The sequence below is a fragment of the Penaeus monodon genome, chromosome 41 (assembly GCF_015228065.2).
Source record: "Penaeus monodon isolate SGIC_2016 chromosome 41, NSTDA_Pmon_1, whole genome shotgun sequence".
Lineage (NCBI taxonomy): Eukaryota > Metazoa > Arthropoda > Malacostraca > Decapoda > Penaeidae > Penaeus > Penaeus monodon.
Genome location: NC_051426.1, coordinates 24,491,647 through 24,499,146, shown reverse-complemented (window position 1 = coordinate 24,499,146; position 7,500 = coordinate 24,491,647).

Genomic DNA, 7,500 nt, shown 5'->3' with positions numbered 1-7,500 from the left:
ACACACACACACACACACACATCGTGCATATGCATACATACATATACATCCACACAAACACAAGCACACACACACACACATACACACACACACACACACACACACACACACACACACACACACACACACATATATATATATATATATATATATATATATATATATATATATATATGTATATATATATATATATATACACATACGTATATTTAAAGCACAGATACATATATGCATTTCTCTAAACTTGATCAAAACAATTTATTACAAGGAATTATTAAACCTTAGCAAATTTGGTGATATTAATACTTCAATCGTATCATCCATAAATTAATTGCATCATTTAATCTTTGTAATAAAATAACTCGACCCAGTTTTGGAATAGGTTATGAAATGCTTTGTTCCCGATAAGTAATTTGATTAATATGACTGATAATATGAGCTATCAGTAACATAATGGCAAGCACACACACACACACATACACACACACACGCACACATACACACACACACACACACATACACACACATACATACACATACACACACACACACAAACACACACACACACATACACACACACACACACACACACACCACACACACACACACACACACACACAGTTGATGTATTAAGCCTGTAGTGTTTATATATATATGCCTTTGTGTCTGGGAAAAGAAACGGGTTAAATACTTTACATTTCTAATATTTTCTTATTTAATTCTCCTTTTTAACTTACATTGTCGACACTCGCAGCAATGGTATTAATGTAAACGTCAAGAGAAAAATAATTTAATTTGAGTTTCTGGTGAAAGAACAAACATTCCCATTTTCTATGTTCTAACCCAAGCGTGAGTCATTCCCTGAACAAAACGCCAATTGTGTTTGCAACAAAAAATAAGAATTGATTTTTTATGAGGAAGAGAACTGAGAGTCGATTGTAACGTTTATTCTTCCACTTTTTCTTCATTAACTCAACATCTTTTGTAGTTCATATTTTTTTTTTTTTTTTTTTTGTATTATCATGCAGTGTAATATAGATGGATAAACGAATCCCTCAAAATATTTAATACATGTGTACATATTTTTATCGAACAGCTACGAGATGGGGAATTAAACAAATTCCATCATGAGAAAACAGAATAACCAATATATGCAAATTATTATTCCATAAATTTATCTTTATTTTTCAGGATTATTTAGTTAAGAGTATATGAAAACACACAGAGTGAACACGTGTACTAATAGTACATATTAGTTAATATAACAAACATGATCAAATAAATCAATTTATATTAAAGTGCAAATGCATAAAAGATTTGGCTTCTTGAATACATTATTTTTAATAAATCTGCATTTTCTATAAATCAGCGATATAATTTAATTTTCGTATCAGAATTCATTTGAATAACTCGATCCGTCATTTGCATGGAACTGCGAGTGAATTTTTGTTCACTAAATAAAACGTTGATATTTGATATGCAATTCCCAAACAGTCATGCACGCTGACAGGGAAAGAAAATCCTTACTCAGTCATGCACAATCATCCCCTAACTAATATTTACATTTTATTGCCCTTTTCACTAGAAAAGTATGTGGTAGATAGATAGATAGGTAGATGCATATATGTAGATGAATATATAAGTGGGTTGATAGAAAAATATGTATCTAACTAACGTTAGATACATAGACAGATAAGGCAGTTGTAGATTGCTTGATCGATAGATAGATAGATAGATACAGATATATATATATATATATATATATATATATATATATAGAGAGAGAGAGAGAGAGAGAGAGAGAGAGAGAGAGAGAGAGAGAGAGTGAGAGAGAGAGAGGAAAATATGTGACCTTACGAGTACATGTCCTGAGTAAAGTCTTATTCAATTTCATTTTTTTTTATTCACAATACTGATATATCATAATCTCATCATCTAAACGCAAACCGAATTTAAAACAGCAACAAAAGAACAGAAGGGAGATTAAACACAGCTGTTCCTCACAATAGTTTTGGGGTATCACTAAGCCAGTTCAAAGTCGGTAATAACCCGAGTCACGAATCAAGTTCTTTGTCACAACAGATTCCTATTAACGTCTGCTTTCAGTGCTTTAAATACAGATGTTCCGTATTTATTTACGTTAGAAAGGAATTCATCGAAAGCGGTGACGTAGATAATGGTGATGAATGTTAATGAGGAGGACATGGCACAGTAATTATCAAAAGTAATTACGGAGGCATCTACTCAGCCCAGTAAATCATTCTGTTTCATGATGATGATACTCTTGTCAGCGTTTGTAGATAAGGGTTATCGCTTCAGCTGTGATGACAGAAGGTCTATCAGTTAGAATCACGTCTGCGTTAAGATCAAGGGAGACGCAGTGTGGTAAGAAGCTGATCGAAAGTTAACGCTTCATATACATGTATGAAGCCTATAAGTGCACACACAAATCACCCACATGCGAGTATGTGTGTGCATTCATGCATACGTACATCGCCAGCGCGCGTGCTCACGCATGATTTTAGGTAAATCAAACCTAGATATGGTAGTCGGTGAGTCTATCGTAGATACGATGGTGGGTTGAGAACCACCAACGATGATTACCTAAACAACTACTCCCCTGGGGAAGGATCACTTGTCAACCACACCAAGATAAAGATTTGGGCAACTACATGATGTCAACATGGCGCCAAGTAGCTCGTCAGACACCACACACACACACACACACACACACACACACACACACTCACTCACTCACTCACTCACTCACTCACTCACACACATACACACATACACACACACACACACACACACACACACACACACACACACACACACACACACACACACACACACACACACATATATATATATATATATATATATATATATATATATATATATATTTAGAATCACTAAAATAGCCATCACTTACGAAGAAGAGGCGTCGAACCTTGCATGCATAAGCTATCACAACAGAAAATTATGTTTTTTTTTCAAGAAATAGTTCATGAAAACTTCCGCACAGAGAACTGGAAACTTTATGCAAATGAGGTCAGTAAATTCACGCGATCAAAACATTATATCATGAGTGAATTATTACGACGCCAATTTGGTGAAATGAATACATCATTCCAGTGCATTAATATTATCATAAATTTGCCTCATTAATTAAAATTTGATATCAACAGACATTCGAATTCAACCCATTATTTGATCTGGATTAAGTTGAGCGATTTACGTTCCGACCTAATCATATAAATATTTGGGATTCATGCATAGACGCACACAAATACACGCACACGTACACACAAAAGGGAAAGAAAAAAGTTTTGCTTAATCATGCACACAAGGAAAGAACAGATATTGCATGCACTTACACTGATTGCAACAATCAGTAGTTCATCTAAGGTTTCCTTCATTTGCATTTTTATTATTGACGTCGGTAGACCATTTTTGTGACTGGATTATTTGCTTTTCCTTTTTATAAGTTCTTATTCGTTTTTCTTTCAGAAATTACGAAATTATTTCATTTTATTTCATCACCATTACCATTATTTATATACTTTTTAATTATTATTTTGCTTATTTTATCATTATTATTTACATTATCATTATTATCATCATTGTTATTATCATAACTGCTGTTATTATTACATTCTTTTTTTTTCATTTACTTATTTTCTTGAAAACTTACGTGCCAGCCACTGTACCATACAGGCTTGTGTTGAAATTTGGAAAGTTAGTATTATCTGTTATTCCCTATGTTATCCCGGACAACGGACCATACCTGAAGACAGAACCATATTGTCAGTGACTCCGCCTACATTGGGTGTTATTATCACTCAGCCTGGGTTATGAGATCTCATGGCATAAGGACGCGAGGTTACAACAGCAAATTCATATTCAAATTCATGACACTTTATTCCATTAGTTACAAAGGGTCTTACATAGTTTACAGAGCACTGTAATTTAGGATAAGCTGAAACACTATCAGGTACATGAATAGGAGAGTTATAAAATGAGTTCTCAAGAAGGTCCAAGGAGGTGTTGCAGGCGATAAGTCCGATATGCGAAGCTTAGCCTCGCCCGGGCTATTCCATGAGGGGAGCCCGGCCTGTGTCGACTAATGCCGACTCGTTCACGTGTGTCAGCTGGTGCTGACTCGGCTGAAACTAGTCCTTACCCGCCGTGGTGCCCAGCCACAGTAGTAACCTCCAAGCGACAATTGCAACTTCTCGTGCCTGGGGCGGATGAGAGGCCGACACGTTACCAATGTACTAGCCCGGAGGCTATAGTTGCAGGCGAGGTCGGCACCCATATTTAGAGACACTTCAGATAACTTTTCCGGTGGACGTCCCCACCACCACGGCTCTGATTGGCTGCTATGTGAGACAGTTCGATGGTGATTGGCTGCGGGGCAAGACATCTCGACAGTTTCATACCACGACGTGTGAAAAGGTGTCTGTCGGGTGGCGAAAAGTGTATTTAATATCGAGAATAATTGCTTTTTGAGATTCCTTTGTGATGGAAAAGATTTTAAAAATATGACTTGACTAAAGAAGTTTCATCGATCTCCTTTGGCGGAAATATTATCAGGAAAATGTGTTTCGTTTAGGTGTAAACTGTTACTACGTGTATCGGACTTAGGTATTTCTGATGAGGTTATTACTTTCGTGAATTGTGATATAACATATCTTGAGCGAGAGAGAGTGAGTGAGTGAGTGAGTGAGAGAGAGAGAGAGAGAGAGAGAGAGAGAGAGAGAGAGAGAGAGAGAGAGAGAGAGAGAGAGAGAGAGTGAGTGAGTGAGTGAGTGAGTGAGTGAGAGAGAGAGAGAGAGAGAGAGAGAGAGAGAGATTAAGAAAGAAAGAGAAAGAAAGAAAAAGAGAACGATAAAGTGACAGATAGAACAAGTGTCGCGCAAATGCCAAACATTACCTTCAACATCAGCGTGGTCTTCGCTTGGGACTTGACAGTGATGCTAACTATTCACTTCGTGATTATTTGTTAGTCTCATGATTAAGGATTCCGTTATTAAGGAGATTTAGATAGTGGATTGTGACAACTTAGATCTAAAAGTACGTTTAAAGGTTTTAAAGGTGTCTGTCCACTTGCTCACAAATGCGATGAATAGACGCTTTGCTAATTTAAACATTGATCCATAATGTAGGAATTGCTATGTTGAATTGCTATGCACTACGGTCTTACGATTGTGGTTCATTTACGTGAACACGTTGATGCTTATGCTATAGATCAAATTCTATTCTAACTAAACATGTCATGATTGCATTTTCTGGCAGTTTTGAAAGCGTATATATGATTTACACTGGCAACATCTATTTGATTTAATTGTTGTTCTTATCATTATTACTCTTATTTCTTTGTATTTTTTTCCTGAACTCTTCTCAAATGATCTCCACTTTAAAATAAAATTGCACAAAATAAAGCACACACACGCATTTAAAAGCACACAAACACCTGTTGAAATCCCGTGAAGTTACTCAACACATACTGAACAGTGGATTATAGAGAATCAAGTTTTCTTAAAAATCTTCCTTGTATCGACTTTTTTTTTGTTTACTTGGTATAGTGATAAAGATAATTCGGATGTTGAGAGATTTAAAGCTTCCATAACATTTAAACTGGATATATACGCTTAGATGTTTTAAACAACCCTCATAAGAGTTTCACCTTTGCATTACATTGGTGTAAATGATTCAGTCCTTTAGTAACATCAAAATCTTCCATTAAGAAGCACTTGTCATGACAATCATGTTTCATTGTTGAGAGTGATAAACATTATCATCGATTGTGATGACTTGACTGCACATGTTCATATTATGTTATCAACTCTTACAATCATAATTCGAAGGACTGTATTTATTATACGAACATGAAGTCAGTTCATTTTTCAATCTATATTAGATCTGATATGCTTTATAAACCTACGGAAATATCCTGATCCAAACCCATAAACCAACAAAGTTTTACACACGTAGATTCACGCCTCCGTACCCAGTGGGAGACAAACGAGATATCAAACACAATCATTCGTTCCAATGGCTGCTGGCTATCACTAGGCGAGCTATTGGCGAATCACAACTTGTCTCTCATAACGGGCGTGCTGAAATGTGTCTTCGTAATAGCGCCTGGTTTAGGTGCCGTCGGTGTTTCACTGTTATAGGCGAGGGAAATGAAGTTTTCGAAAGAGGTGGTGGAGATAATGGTGATGGGTGTTGTGAAGATGGAGATGGGGCAGTGAATGATATTCGTTTCACTGTATATAGATATGGTTAACCCTTCAGTTGCAGTTACGCTTGCAGGTTAACTTCCTCCTTTTATCCCTTTCACTCATGAAACTTTATCGTTCTCTGCATCCACTTATCTGTCTATCTCTCTATCCACTATCTCTTTATACCCCTCTATCTCTTTATATCTCTCTCTCTATCCATCTACCTCTATAATGCAGGTAATAACGCATCGCCGCCAGTTCAAGCAACGTGGAATCCACCAAAATCGAGGTCAGGACAAACATTCAATTCATGTTTTACCTCGATTGGGAGAATAGATAAATCATTGATGCTCTGGAACAAGTTTATGGTGACAATGCCCCACAGAAATCAATAACCTACAGTTGGATAAATCGGTTCAGAAGTGGAAGAAACAAAATTGAATATCAGCCCCGCAGTGGCAGGCCATCAACGTCAGTTTGTGAGGAAAACATTGATGCTGTTCGCAACATGTTCAGTAGCAGACACACTCAATATCTCTGTGGGTTCTGTACACACAATACTGGTGGAGAGTTTGGGGCTAAGCAAGCTTTCCGCTCAATGGGTCCCTAGGCTGTTGCGCCCAGATCAGCAGCAAACAACGGTAGATCTTTCAATGGAAATTTTGAATAAGGGGGATGACGACTCTGCAGAGCATTGTGATAAAACATGGCTCTACCAGTACAATCCTAAGGACAAAATTCAAGCAAAGCAGTGGCTGCTCAGGGGTGGAAATGGACCAGTAAAAGCAAAATCTGAGCGTTCAAGAGGAAGGTTCATGGCCACTGTCTTCTGGGATGCAGAGGGGATTTTGCTGATGACTTCCTCAAGAGCAAGAAAACAATTACAACTGCTTATTATGAATGCATTTTGAGAAAACTGTCCCCAGAAAAACGCCTTGTAAAGCTACATCAACGCGTTCTCTTCCACCACGACAATGCACCTACTCACGGCATTCGGCAGACAAGAGCTGTGCTACATGAATTTCGATGGAAAATCGTCCGACATCCACCTTACAACCCCGATTTAGCCCCATCCGACTTCCTTTTGTTTCCAAACGTAAAAAAAATAAAATAAAAAAAAATAAAGGTACCAATTTTCAATCGATTGAAGATGTAAAAAGAGCTGCTCTAACATGGTTCAGATCACGTGACTTCCAACTGCGTTATTGCCTGCATTTCAAGGTTCATGTTTAAACACATTATAACACGTTGGTACAAGAATGTTCAG